The 13,589-nt window shown below is 49.2% G+C and overlaps 1 long non-coding RNA gene across 1 annotated transcript; it reads left to right on the top strand.

The window, feature by feature from the left end:
* Positions 1–9,943: 9,943 nt before the first annotated feature.
* LOC138690107 (uncharacterized) lies at positions 9,944–13,008 on the top strand. Its single transcript, XR_011328908.1, has 2 exons — positions 9,944–10,589; positions 12,231–13,008. It is a non-coding gene; the product is annotated as an uncharacterized lncRNA (long non-coding RNA).
* Positions 13,009–13,589: the final 581 nt, after the last annotated feature.

Raw genomic sequence — 13,589 nt, 5'->3', positions numbered from 1 at the left:
CATTATGCCAGAGAAGATCTACCTGCTCTCTGCACACAATGTCTTGAAATTTTGCAATGTGAAATCATATCCAAAAGCTAATTGGGGACCTTTGGTAAAAGCTTTCTGATTATTATATTCATTTTGAGGAATGCACTGTATTTATACGCTGAAATACAACTGGCTGATTTGAAAGAAGGTTTTAACTCATTGGATGATGATTTTAAGTAATTGTAGCTCCTGGGCAAAAGGCCTTTGTATTCCCCTGCTTCTTTTGCAACACTCTTGTTGCATCCAGTTATAGATTATACTATAGTGCTGTACCCGGTATATATCAATTATTCAGCACGTGTTTGCTCCCAAACAGATCTGTGGATATTACTATGTGCGTGTACCTGAAATCAGCCTTCCAAACTGTTTCTGAGCAGCAGAAATGCAGCTTCCCAAATTTGAGTCAGCAGCATGCCTCTGTAAAAGCAAGCTTTCTCTTGGTCTGGACCGGCGAGGGCATACCTGCCAGAGCAGGGGATGGGATTCTTGCACTCTTCTACTCAGTTCATGGGCCTGGTCCAATTTTGGTGCCCCCAGTTCAAAAGACATGTTGGAAAATGGGAGTGGGTGCAGTGGATGGCTACCACGGTGCTTAGTGAGTTGGAAAATCTGATCTAAGAGCCTGCTTTCAAGGGAAAGTCACACCAGGTCTTCTCCAGAAGTTCCTTCCAACCTGACCTTTTCTAGGATAATATAATTTTTAACCCTTTGTTCTTCCCCAGGGCAGACCAGCTCCCTGCAGAGCTGGAGGGAGAGGTGATGCACCAAGTTTTCTGCTCCTTGGTGCAGCACTCTGCAGCAGCAAACCAGAACCGTACCTGCAAGTCTGTCCATATCGTACCATCCAAAATGTTGTTGTAAGCACTTTAGCAGATAAAAAACCCTCGCTGCCTCACAGAACAGAAGTGTAAAGCACTGACATAATGAATCATGGAAAGGGTCCTTCAGAAAAAGTGGAAGAAAAACAGAAGAAAGAAAAAGGAAATGAAATCCTGTTTTAGACACAAAATAGTTTCTGGCTTACAGCCATCTGGATATTTTTAACATGTCCATCAATACAGTCTTTGTGTACAGCAACTGACTGATCTGTGACTCTGTATTCATGCTTCCATCCCTCCCCAGTGACCAGAGGCTGTCTTTGAAAGAATAATTTGGTCATAACTAGTTTTATTTTCCTTTATCGTCAGGGGATACTTATCACATGAAAGCTGAGCTGTGGAGAGGTGGGACCTCTTCCCCAGAGAGGTGGTTGATGCCCCATCCCTGGAAACATTGAAGGTCAGGTTGGACCAGGCTCTGAGCAACCTGATCGAGTTGAATATGTCCCTGCTCACTGCAGGGGGGTTGGACTAAGTGACCTTTAAAGGTCCCTTCCAACCCAAACCATTCTATGATTCTTTTGGGAGGTGGTTATTTCCGTGGTCCTTTTGATGTCCACCGGGAGGGGGTTTCCACCACCACGGCAGAGCTGCGCGCAGCAGCCAGTTTCCTGCACAGACACCCTCAGCGCCGGCACAGTGAGCCCACGGGCTGACGGTGAACGTGCTGCCCGACCCTTGCCACCAAGATGGGAGTCAACGATAAGCTATCTGATCTCATCCAGCTGAGGTAGCCAGCGTAGCTGCTCTCCTACCAGGGATATAACTACCTATTCCTGCATTCACGCAGTGCCAGGAGCAGGGCTGGCCGAACCTTTGTGATCCCACAAGGTACGTATCAAAAGGCTTCATGCAGCCAAGAGCCACCAGAGGTGTCTGGAGAGCTTGGTGTGTATATGCGTGAGCAGGCACACAAGCATGCTGGGGCATCCTTGAGCATGGGTGTCAGGAGCTCGCCCAGCTCCCCTGGGTCAGGCTGGCCCTCCTCGATCTGGCGTCTAGCTGGAGACAAGGTCCCCAATACTGTACGGTAGAAATTGGTCCTTTCTGTGAATATCTTAACATACAAAGGAATAAGACAGCAGAAGGGATAGTTATTCCCAATTCAAAGGCAAGGTCCTGAGGAGGTTAAGACTAGGACTCACCCTAGCTATCTTCAGCCGTCTCAAACTTAGGCAGCTAAGCCAAGGTGAGAAGCTCTCTTTTAAAATGTTCTTTTTAGTAGGTTCTTCCAGAGAGCACTTCACCCCATCCCAAAATAAGTGGGATGATTCAGCCTCCATCAGCTGTAAGGAGAAGACCACCACCTTCAGGGAAGCCTGTGGTATTTGTGGGGCCTGGCCCCAGAGCTCAGGGGATGACCTTGACTCGGGGTTTGCTGTCACTGGGAGTTGGAGTTGAACTTGAACTTGCAAAAGCCTAGAAACAGAAGCGATGGATACTCCCGTCTCGCTTTCCTCACCAAGTGACCTGTTCAAGGTCACACAGAGTTGGCAACCAGACCAGGAAATGAGGTGCCCCAACCACAAGCCTGGTTTTTTTCTCTTACGCTTTTCTAACCATTTTCAAATGTACCAGGAACAGATCAGCAAAAAAAAAAAATGCCTGAGATTCCGAATGCCTTCTAATCTTCTGTACCATCAATGCCGTAGTCATAAATACCCACTGGAGCCAACCCAAGCCTGGTTTTCCATCAAGATCTTTTTTTTAAAAGCCAAGAGGAAAACTAGTTCCTCTACAGACAACAGTTAATCATTAATGGTATGTGCAAAATTTAACATACTTGACGCTTTGATGTGGTGGAGGAAGCATGTAAGTGGAGATGACAGGATATACTGACTTGTAGTTCTCCTGGACAAATCTGCCTTGCTGTGGGAAGGGAAGAAATGAAATCTTTTATCACCAGAGCTTGGTAAGGATGTTGTATTTGAAAGAGAGTAATTGGGTATTTTAAGGCTGCTAGCTTGTAGCCACTTCGTAATTCTGCCTAATAAATGCAAAGTCATTGATGCCTCGTTCTTGATGTCCAGCATCTAACGGGGAAGTGCTTAGTCAGCCTTATTCCGCTGACTCACCGACTTTGCTTTTGGAGGCACAGCCCATCTTCCCTGGGCAGTGCTTTGCTCAGGCAGGGCTTGTGCGGTGCAGGGTGAAATGTAGGAGCTGGCAGGCGAGCAGGCTGGGATCAGCATCCAGCGTGGTTCTCTGTCACCTCACAGGCACTCAGAGATGCTGCGCAGGAGATGTGTTGCTGGGTCCTCTTGGGGCCTGACCCGAGGCATCAAGTACCCTCAGCTCCTCGGGTTAGGAGGATGTAAGGATGCTTGGTATATTGCACACCCAGCTCTTTATTTTCCAGGAATAATTGGGACAGCATTCCTTCATTAGGTTTTGTGTGAACAGACCTTTCAGAGAAAATCACATTTTATAAATTTATCCGTCAAGTGCTTTGCAGCTCTAGGCTCACCTGCACTTAAAAAAAAAAAAAAAATTAAAAAAAAATGGAAAAGAAGAAATTTTGCTTGATTTCCCTGGCCAAGTGGCGATGCCACCTGCTGGTGACAGAAAGCCCGGTCCCCTCCCTGCAACCGCGCTGGCGCACCTTGTTCTGCACAGCCTTTGGCTTCACTGTTATGATTTTTAACATCGGGGTGTGCAGACGTGGCACTGGGTGGGTGTCGGAGGTCCATACACGTGCTGTCAGAAGGCCTGAGAGGGAATCGTGTGTGGCTGGGTTTGGGGTGGAAAGTAGGGTGGATGCTGGGTGGGAGGATGCTCTCTCTGCTTAGACAGCTCCGTGGGCACCGTGGGGACCTGTGTCCAATGCCTCCCGCTGCCGCAGGCCCTCTGTGAGCCCCTAACACACGGCTTTACATCGGTGGCAGCTGAGGTCCCCCTTAGAAACAGAGATGCTCACAAGGAACGATACAAACAGAAACTCAGAAAGAAGCCCAGAAGCAGGGACTGGAAATCATCATCCTCCTGCCCCACCAAGGCTGCTGCCGGCTCAGTGGGGTCATCAGGCTCCTCTTCTCCTCCCTCCTGCGTCTGGCTCTCTTAGCAGAGGGCAGTAATTTCAACAGCCACGCAGTCCCTTCCAGGCTCACTTACACCTTACGGGTCATGTTCGAGCAGATGAGGAACAACTTTGAGATGCTCCCAAGAGCTGTAAATCCTCTTATTCCTGCGCAGCTGCACCGGCTGTGCTGGGAAGGGAAGGTGGGCAGCATGTCTGTCCCACAGGCACGATGGGCACATCTTCTCCTCCAGAATCCCCAAAACCACAGGAGCCAGACAGTGTACCCTCTGGCCGCCAGATCGTTTTGGCCAGAGAAAACCAGTGCTGCCCAGGATTTCATGTCCATCTACCTCTGCATGACTTGCCCAAACCCACACGTGGAGCAAGGCTCAGAGCTGGGACGGAACATACACCTGCCTGTTCTCCCATCTTGCCCTTGGAGGGCTTGATTGAACCTCTCTCCCAAATGCTTTGGTCAGACTACGTTGCTAAAAACAGGGAAGAGGTGGAAAAGGTGGGCTTGGGGAGGCAAATACAGTAATTCCAGAGTTAGGGAAGGTTTGACCCTATCCAGTTTGCAATGCACCTGAGCACCTACAGTCTTCCCAAAGACTAAGCGATGCACTGTGAGCTGTAGCTGGTGGGTCAGGCACACCCTGGCACAGTAAATGTGTTGCAGCTTCATCTTCAGAGCAATCAGTTCTGAAAGAAATTTTAGGTGATAAAGTGCATACAGAAAATCTCCTGTAGCCAAGCTGCCGGCCCTCCGGCAAGACTAGGAACCCTTGAGGGCGTTATACAGGGGCCCCCATCTATGGGGGATGCTGGAGAAAACTGGGTCATTCTTCCAGACTTCTCAGAAGAAATCTTCACCTTGAAGGACTGTTTTGGGCTGAACTCCACAGAGCTGAATGAGGGGAAGGGAGAGGGGGGTGGCAGGGTCAGGGGACGAGACGGCCGAGTGACTCCCACTTGCTGCCCACCGCCCTGCTGCTTTTCTCATGGGTGTTGGAAGTCCTGAGTATCCTGAGCTCCTGGAGCCCCAGGAGCTGAGCGCCTGGCTCTGCCCTTGCCAGCACCCTCCTGGGACCAGGGTGGCACAGGGGAAAGGGAAGAGAAAAGAGATCCTTCGTGCCTGGGCAGAGACGGGCTGATCTCAAGAGGAAGCATAAAAAATAGTTTCTGTTGTAAAATATCCTTGAATAATTTCTTACTGCCCTTTCTCATGGGTATGGCTTTGATGAATGACAACAGGCTTCTGTCTGGCAGCTGGAATAGCTGCTCAAAACAGTGAGAGGGAGCGTGTGCGGTGGAGATGGCTTCCTCTAGGGCAGCTGGGCTATGGCCTGGGCACTCGGTGAAGGCAACCGCTTCGGCTTCCTATGAAACTTCAGCATCTTGGCTGTGACTTCTTCAAAGACCTGCATTGGGACTGGAGGATGGCGACAGCCACATTGCCCCAGCACAGTGATATGCAGCACTGGAGCTAGGAGGGCAGGTCAGCAGCTCTGGAGACCACTGCCAAGATAGCTGGCTGTTAATTCTGATGGAAAGATACCCTGCATAAAGTCACAAGATAGAAAATGGGGGCAGAATGGGGGGCCATAAACTCTTTAATTGCTTGCATAACTCAGCTGAGGAAGCTGCAAAGGAGAACTTGCCATTCTTGGCCGTTTGCCCCAGGGCTGCGTGCAGCCAGGCAAAGAAGAAGTGAAAGGAAGAACCTCCCGCTTGGGTACCGGAGGGCAGCATGGCACTGCTAGAAGGAGTCAAAGCTTAAGTCTGCAGTAACCAGGCCAAAAAAGTACACAGTATGTAAAAGCCCTGGAGCAGCCCTGCCTATCTGTACATGCAACAGGAACATGCAGTGCCAAGGGGATCTGGGCTCACTGCCCAAGTTCCCTTCTAGCCTGCACTCTGACCCTGGGCAAGTCCCTTCACCTCTGTGCTCCGTGTTGGTCTGCTCAGATTTCAAAACCTCCAGCCTCTCCTCCCGCATTTGACACAGTGCCTAGGACTGTTGCAGTCCCACTAATAATAAACTGGTGGTGAGGTCTTTTGCAACATCTGTCAGCCCCGACTGAGCAAGGCAAGCCCCTTATAACCTCACTCTCCTTGAAATGTTTTGTTTTGTACAGCTCCTTCTGTCAAGTAACTCCTTGTCGTGGCATCAGAGGCCTGGAAAATCTGACTCTGGATTCAGGGGCTCCAGAAACATAATCCCTCAAATCCTGATGATCTACTCCATCGTGTCTTGGAGGCCATGGCTTGTTTCTTTGCTAGAGAAAAGTTGGCTGTTGAAAAAAGTCAGATCTCAGTTATTATTTAGTTTCCACTAATTTAATTCCTCAGTGTTTTATCAGTTACTCTCTCCTTCGTCATCCTCCCCTTAGTTTGTCTAAATGAATGTCTGAAAGGACTCTTACTCCCTTTTGATTAATGTTAGTTCCCTCTGCTTATTAGCTGCCCTCATCTCTCCCATTTTCTCAACAGTTCTGAGTTCACTTAAAGAAAAACGCAGTATTTTACTGAGTTGTGGTGAGTTGATCCTGGCAGAATGCCAGGTGCCCACCAAAGCCACTCCATTACTCCCCTCCTCAGCTGGATGGGGAGAAAAAATGTAATGAGAGCTTGTGGGTCAAGATAAGGACAGGGAGAGATCACTCAGCAATTACCATCATGGGCAAAACAGACTCGACTCAGGGAAATTAATTTAATTTATTGCCAATTAGAAGTCAGAGCAGGATAATGAGAAATAAACCCAAATCTTAAAACACCTTCCCCCCACCCCTCCCTCCTTCCTGGCTCAACTCCACTCCCAATTTTCCCTACCTCCTCCCTGCAGCAGTGCAGGGGGACGGGGGACGGGGAACGGGGGTTGGGGTCAGTTCATCACACATTGCCTCTGCCGCTCCTTCCTCCTCAGGGGGAGGACTCCTCACTCGTCCCCTGCTCCAGCGTGGGGTCCCTCCCATGGGAGACAGTCCTGCACGAACTTCTCCAACATGGGTCCTTCCCACGGGCTGCAGTTCTTCACGAACTGCTCCAACGTGGGTCCCTTCCCCGGGCTGCAGTCCTTCAGGCACAGACTGCTCCAGTGTGGGTCCCCCACAGGGTCACAAGTCCTGCCAGAAAACCTGCTCCAGCGTGGGCTTCCCACAGGGTCACAGCCTCCTTCGGGCAACCCCCTGCTCCGGCGTGGGGTCCTCCCCGGGCTGCAGGTGGAGATCTGCTCCACCGTGGACCTCCCTGGGCTGCAGGGGGACAGCCTGCCTCATCGTGGTCTTCCCCACAGGCTGCTGGGGAATCTCTGCTCCGGTGCCTGGAGCATCTCCTCCCCCTCCTTCTGCACTGACCTGGGGGTCTGCGGGGTTGTTGCTCTCACATCTTCTCACTCCTCTCCTCAGCTACTGTTTTGCAGCAGGGTTTTCCCCCTTCTTAAATCTGTTATCCCGGAGGTGGTACTACCACTGTCACTGATGGACTTGGCCTTGGCCGGTGACGGGTCCATCTTGGAGCCGGCTGGCATTGGCTCTGTCGGACATGGGGGAAGCTTCTAGCAACTTCTCACAGAAGCCCCCTGCTGCTACCAAAACCTTGCCACACAAACCCAATACATCCATTTATAGGCATATCTAGTGGTACTGTATACATTCACTCTGGATGCAAATAATGACTTTTACATCACTTTTTTTAACATGTGTTCAATCCCCATTCAGAACCCTGACTGTGACTGAAGAAATGATCCTGTCTCCATCACTGTTGGGCTGTACAATACTAATGGAAGCGTACATGGACAAAAAAAATGCATCAGACACTTTGTGGACTGGTGAAGCGTTCCTGCTGGTGCCCTCTAAAAGGTGTTCACCAGCCTAACCCAGACCTCGGTGTACAGCAGACGGTGCTTGGAGGAGGCACCGGCTGTCCCAGGACCTGGAGGCTCCTTCCACCTGGGCAGAGCCTGGTGGGCATCCAACAGATTTGCTCCTGCAGCTCCGGTGGGCTCTTTCCCAGCGGAGCCCTGCCTATCTCCCCGCAGGTGATGCCATGCTCCTTGCAAGATAGAGCAGCCCTCAAAGGCCCAAGAAAATCTTAGCAGTGCCATACAGTCAGAAAAAAACCCAAATCTTGTCATGAAAACCAGATGGAGGATGTGGAAAACCCTGGAATGGCGAACCTCCCTGGGACTCTTTTCTTTCTAACCCAGCAATCATTCCGTGGACATCGGTGAGGCTATCCCAGCTCTGAGCAACACCTCCTGAGTGGGAAGGGGAAATGAATATTTAGATTCCTCTGGAGAGAAAAATTATCAGCAGAGATGGATATAGCTGAATTGACATGGACATACTGTTCTTGCTGCTGCTAACCAGTCACTGCAATATCCTCCGACAGCTGTATCTGGGGCACCAGCAATCCTAGGGCCAGGGTTTGACTGCAGGCTACCAGACCTGTTTATACCAGTTGTCAGTATAAACCCAGATTTAAACCAAGGAAAGTTAGAGGAAAGATCCCATGGGTGGGCAGAGGCTCCTCTCCCTAGGAGGCTGCTGGCCAGGAGGTGGCCACTAGCCCCAGCCAGGGCTCCAGGCTGTCCCGGGACATGGGGTGGTCTCTGGGGGTAACCCTTGCTTTATTGCCCTCTGCCATTACTCTACCCACTCCCTCGGCACCTTCAGGGGCCGCACGACTCATTTGGGTTTGCCAGAAGCAATGTCTCTGGCTGCTGCTTCTTCTGGGCTTTGTCCCCACTTGCTCCTCCTCTTTAACGAGACCAGCACGGCTTCCAGCATCCCAAACTGGCCAGCCCTGGCCGCGCTACATCATTTTCAGCCATAGGACTCATTTCTGTCTTGGAGTAGAGATGTGACGGGTGCAGTTCCCAGGCCTAATCCTTCTGGGTTTTTTTTCCCCCTTCCATGATAAGGACATCAATTGATTTTATTGTCTGGTGGACATGGCAGGCATCATCGGTGCCCAGGATCTGGTTTCAGCCAGCAGCTTATCTCGGGGATCCCTGCGGGTTGCCAGCCCCAGGACAATGGCTGGTTGTTCGATCCCGTAAGCAAACGTCGCTCTGCTCCACAATTACCTCACCGGAGGGAGCGCTGCCATAACGCGCCAGCCCCTGCCCGGCAGTGACCACCACATACTGGTAGATCCAGGCTGAAGCTCACTGAAGGGTTCCCAGCCTCCACGGCTGCCCTGGAGAGCTCAGGGACTTCACAGGACATCACACTCTGATGGTGAGAGATCTTCCCTCTGCAGCCTGAGTTGCTGCGGAGACAGGTTATGATTTTTTTTCTGATGCCAGTGTTTACCTGAAATAGCTTTTCCTCCTCTCTCAGGCAGTTGCAGAAGGCAGTGGCAGCTCCTCTTGACTTTTCTTTGGGTACACCACCAACTTCAAGTTTCTCCTTACAACAGTCTCCATTTCCTTGGTCAACTGGTTCTTTGTGGGGCACTTTGCTTTTGTAATCAACAGCACTGTTTGTGTAGTACTAGAGCACTGCCTGGATCTGCGCAGGCATCCAGAGAGATGCCGTACAGTATTGCCTTCCTTGATTGGTTTTCTCATGGGCAGGGACTTGTAATCCCGTAACTTCATCATTATTATTGGCAAATGTGCCCCTGTGCAGTCTGTCAGGTGACACGCCGACAACCACAGCCACTAACCCTAAAATATTTATCTTTCCTGTACAAGCAAATAGATCCTTCCTCATTTCCAAAGTCTTTCCCTACACTTCTCCTGAAAATACATGAAAATGGATTTCATTGGCCTGATTTGTTTCCTCTTGGAAATGTACACAGCAAATGGTTCTACATCTTCTCCAGGATAAGCTCTGTTAAGTTATTCCAAATATTTATTTTGGTATAAATATGGGCATGCTTATCTCCACCTCTGGTGCCCTTTTGTCCCCCTAGTTTCATTCAATCTGCCTTGTATGTTGTGATCATTTGGAGAAAGTGTTGCGGCACAACTTAGGTCTCTGGCAAGTCCCTTAAATCGCTGTGTCCCTGATGTCCCACGGGGAACCAGATCAGCCTTGGATTGAGGGAGGACGTCTCTGGGACCTGCAACCCAGCCTGCTGGGAAGAAGCTACAGGACCAACAAAAGCAGTTGTTGCCTTTAGCACTGGGTATGGCGCATCTCATGGAAAACCAGGACTTTTTTTATTTTATTTTTTTTAATTACTAGAAAAAACCATGATTGCAGGTGAGAAGTGTCTTGGGCTGAGTGGAAGAGCATCAGGTGAGGATGGGAGAACCTGACTGAGAGAATTATGCCAGAATAGGCTCATGAGGAAAGAAGAGAGGAAAGGGAGGTTAGAAAGAATCAGTGGCTGTGGGTTTTTTTTTTCTTTCTGTTTCCTTTTTTTTTTTTTACAGATGAGATCTGTGTCTCATCCCCAATAGCTAAACTCAGAAGAAACTGTGCGAGACTCTCTCCGTACCTTTCATGGTGGGAGCTCTTGAAGGATTTCACTTAGTGCCAACTGAATCCAGGACCATTAGTGATCACTGGGCCCAGGACAGGGCGTCTTCTGGGAGTGAAGGTGAAGCAGACAGAAACCCTTCCCAGGGCATGCTCTGCTGTCATCTTTGCAGACCAAAACATTTGTGGGGCGGTGGATCTGATGTTTGGGGACTTAAATTCAGTAAGGTAAGGAGACAGCTTCTTACATTCAGCCAAAGTATCTGTTTCAGGACATCGTGGAGGAATGTGTTTTGGGGTTTGGAGCAATAGTCAAGAACTGGTTTTGGTGTAATTCTTCTGGAATAGCTGCATCTGCAAATTTTCACATTTGGGCAAGCCTTGCATTGCTATAAGTTTGTATTACCCCATTGAGCAGAAGAGAATAAAACTAAATTTTGACTACAAATTTAATCAGGATGAGATGACAGGTGTCTTTCTTTTCTCAACTCAACACACTTTAAGGGAGCTAGGTTTGGTGCTGAGCTCTCTCGCAAAGGCTGGGCACCTCGACCCCTCTCAACTTGAGCACCTGAAAATAGAGGACCTTCAGCTGGGATTCACCTCATGCAGCATCATCCCTCCTCCATCAGCTATCCTGTGTCTGTCCATGGTCGCCACAGAAAAATGGGCATGGGGAGAGCATTGGCTCACTGACCAGGCACTGATCCTGGCTGCACAAGAAACCCAGATGTTCGGCTGAGGCTGAAGTCAGCTCTCACATGGGGCGAGCTAAAGGAACCCAACCCCAACCCCAGAAGTCATGCCTGAAAATCGTGACTGTGGATTTTAACCCAGGTGCCATTGCTGTGGCCACGGGAGGCTCTATCGGAAGCATACGGACTATTGGACAATGGAGGTGAAACCTAAGGAAAAAGAAACATGATGAAAAACTGAACATAACTGGCCTTTTCTTAGTTAAGTAGTCACCCCGATTACTCCAGTGCAGTGCTGTTGGCCTGCTGGTATTTTAATCAGAGGGTCCCGTGAGCACGTTGCACTTAATGTATGTAAAACACCCCAGCCAGGAATACAGGCAGCGTAGACGGGAACACTCCAAGATGAAGTGCCTCTTAATGTGTTGTCCTGTTTAAACAAAACCATGTACTCGCTAAACACAGCTAAGGAAAGAGGTAACAGCCCTTGGCAAGCAAGCCTATCTGCAGCGTGCTCTCGGCAAGTGTTTACTCACTGGGTTTGAAAAGTGTACCGAGTATATTGACATTATAATGCTGTGTTCATCATGTGTTGTGCGAAGCAAGACGGAGGGCTGGCGATAAAATCACTGGCCGCAGAGTTACTCTAACCCAGGACGTTGTTATTTCTTTGCAAATAGCTGCCGCTTGGAGGAACTGGATTAATTTCCAGGCAAATTTAGAATGAAATTAAGTTCTGCCACCAATCAAAGATCCAACCACAAAGCAGACCCAGGCAAAAGTACTCAGTGGGAGACAAGGACCTTGCATGACAGCTTATAATCCCTGCCTGGTTGCAGGGAGACATCCCTACTCAGGAGAGACGCTATCGTTGATATTCAGCCCCCAAAACAGCATTTGGATGTCAGTGGGATGCAAAGGTCTGCCTGAGGCAGGACAGACACCCTACTCCCTCCCTTCCTGCAGGGAGGCAAAGCCTCATTCCCAGGCTTAAGAGTCCCCTCCAGCACATTCATGTCATCCCACTTTTGGACGAAATCTAGGTAAAGGCAGGATTGCCAACGGCCAATATCCAGCCATCTTCTTCCCATCATGAAGCTGACGTAAAATCCTGCTACTTGAAAAAAAAAAAACATTTATGTGGCACTCTCTTTATTTTGCTTGTTGGTTACAGTGCACAATCTCCCTCTTTTCCTGAAACCATGAAGCCAAAAGTTGGAGGGAAACCGAGCTGCTCAGCTGGCCTCTGGGCAAGGGATCTCTGTGGAGGTACAGCAAAACTCAAAGCCAGCCCAGGCTCACCGAGAGGCACGGGGACCTTCTGAGCTCCAACACATCGTTGACAACTTGCTTTTCTAATGAGCCAGTGCAAAAGTCCAATGCGTGCCATCCCCACGCTGCCCCAACACCTGGGCAGGAGCCTGGGGCAAGATCCCTGGAGAAGGGAGGGTGGTGGCTTTGTTCCTCAAAGGCAAAGAAATTGGGCAGTAGCTGCAGATGGAGCTGGCAAGGCCGTAAGGGAGAGCACGGACTCCGAGGACGGCACTGCGGTGTCTGAGATGCTGCAGCACGGCCGCACGGCCACTCCACGCCTCCTCCGTGTGAAGGGGCAACAAAGATGCTTCACCTCCCCTGGATGCCACTTCATATTTTGTGCTGGACACCCCCAGACGTTCACCTGGTTGGCCCCAAAATCTTCATCCTGCTTGTGAACACTGAGGCTTTAAAGTCACAACAGTTAGACATCTTTCACAAGGACTAGGGGTTTCAAGATTTCTTCCCCTATGTCTAGGAGAGAAAGAAGAAGCTGGAATGAAAAGTTAGAATGCTGCTAAAGCCACACAACTGCAGCATCTTGATCCTTAACAAAAGCTCCAGATGCTGGAATTCAAGATGAAATAATTCAGATTGACAACATAGTATTAAAAGCACTAAATACATTTTCACTCCTATTATTCTATTACTCTCTGTGTGATCATACTTGTGATGACAAATCCTGCTGCTTAGATAAGGAACCAGGCTTTGAAGCCAGGACTTGAATTAGGTTTTGGTGTTTTTTCCTTTGGAGGGAACTCTGCTGGTTTGGTTTGTCTCTTCCCACATTAAAAAGAAATATTCTCAAACCAGGGAATCTCCACTTTTCCCTCAGTTCTCTTTCAATTCCAGATCATTCTGGCTCGGTGCATCTTTATGCTGTCCAAAGCATCACCACAATTCAAAGAACAGAAAAAGAGAAAATTAAGAAATGACATAAAATAAAAAGTGCTTTGGAGGGCAGATGTCAGAGGTGGGCAGCGTTCTCGTCCTCTGGCTCTTAGGAATTTCTTAACCTTAAGGATTATTAACAGAAAATTAATTTCCTGTTCTTACATAGATTTCATCTGCCATTTATTGAGGGTTGGGGGTGGTTTTTCTTCTGTTCTGAAAATGTTTTCTCTTGTCTGTGTACACTGAGAAATTCCCACTATATCTCCCAAGAAGAAGTAATATCTCTATTAAAAGATAAGGTGTGGTGCTTATGGAGTCCCCACTA

The sequence above is a fragment of the Haliaeetus albicilla genome, chromosome 20 (genome assembly GCF_947461875.1).
Source record: "Haliaeetus albicilla chromosome 20, bHalAlb1.1, whole genome shotgun sequence".
NCBI lineage: Eukaryota > Metazoa > Chordata > Aves > Accipitriformes > Accipitridae > Haliaeetus > Haliaeetus albicilla.
The sequence above is the reverse complement of the archived record's forward strand: the minus strand, read 5'-3'. Positions and strand labels throughout refer to the sequence as shown.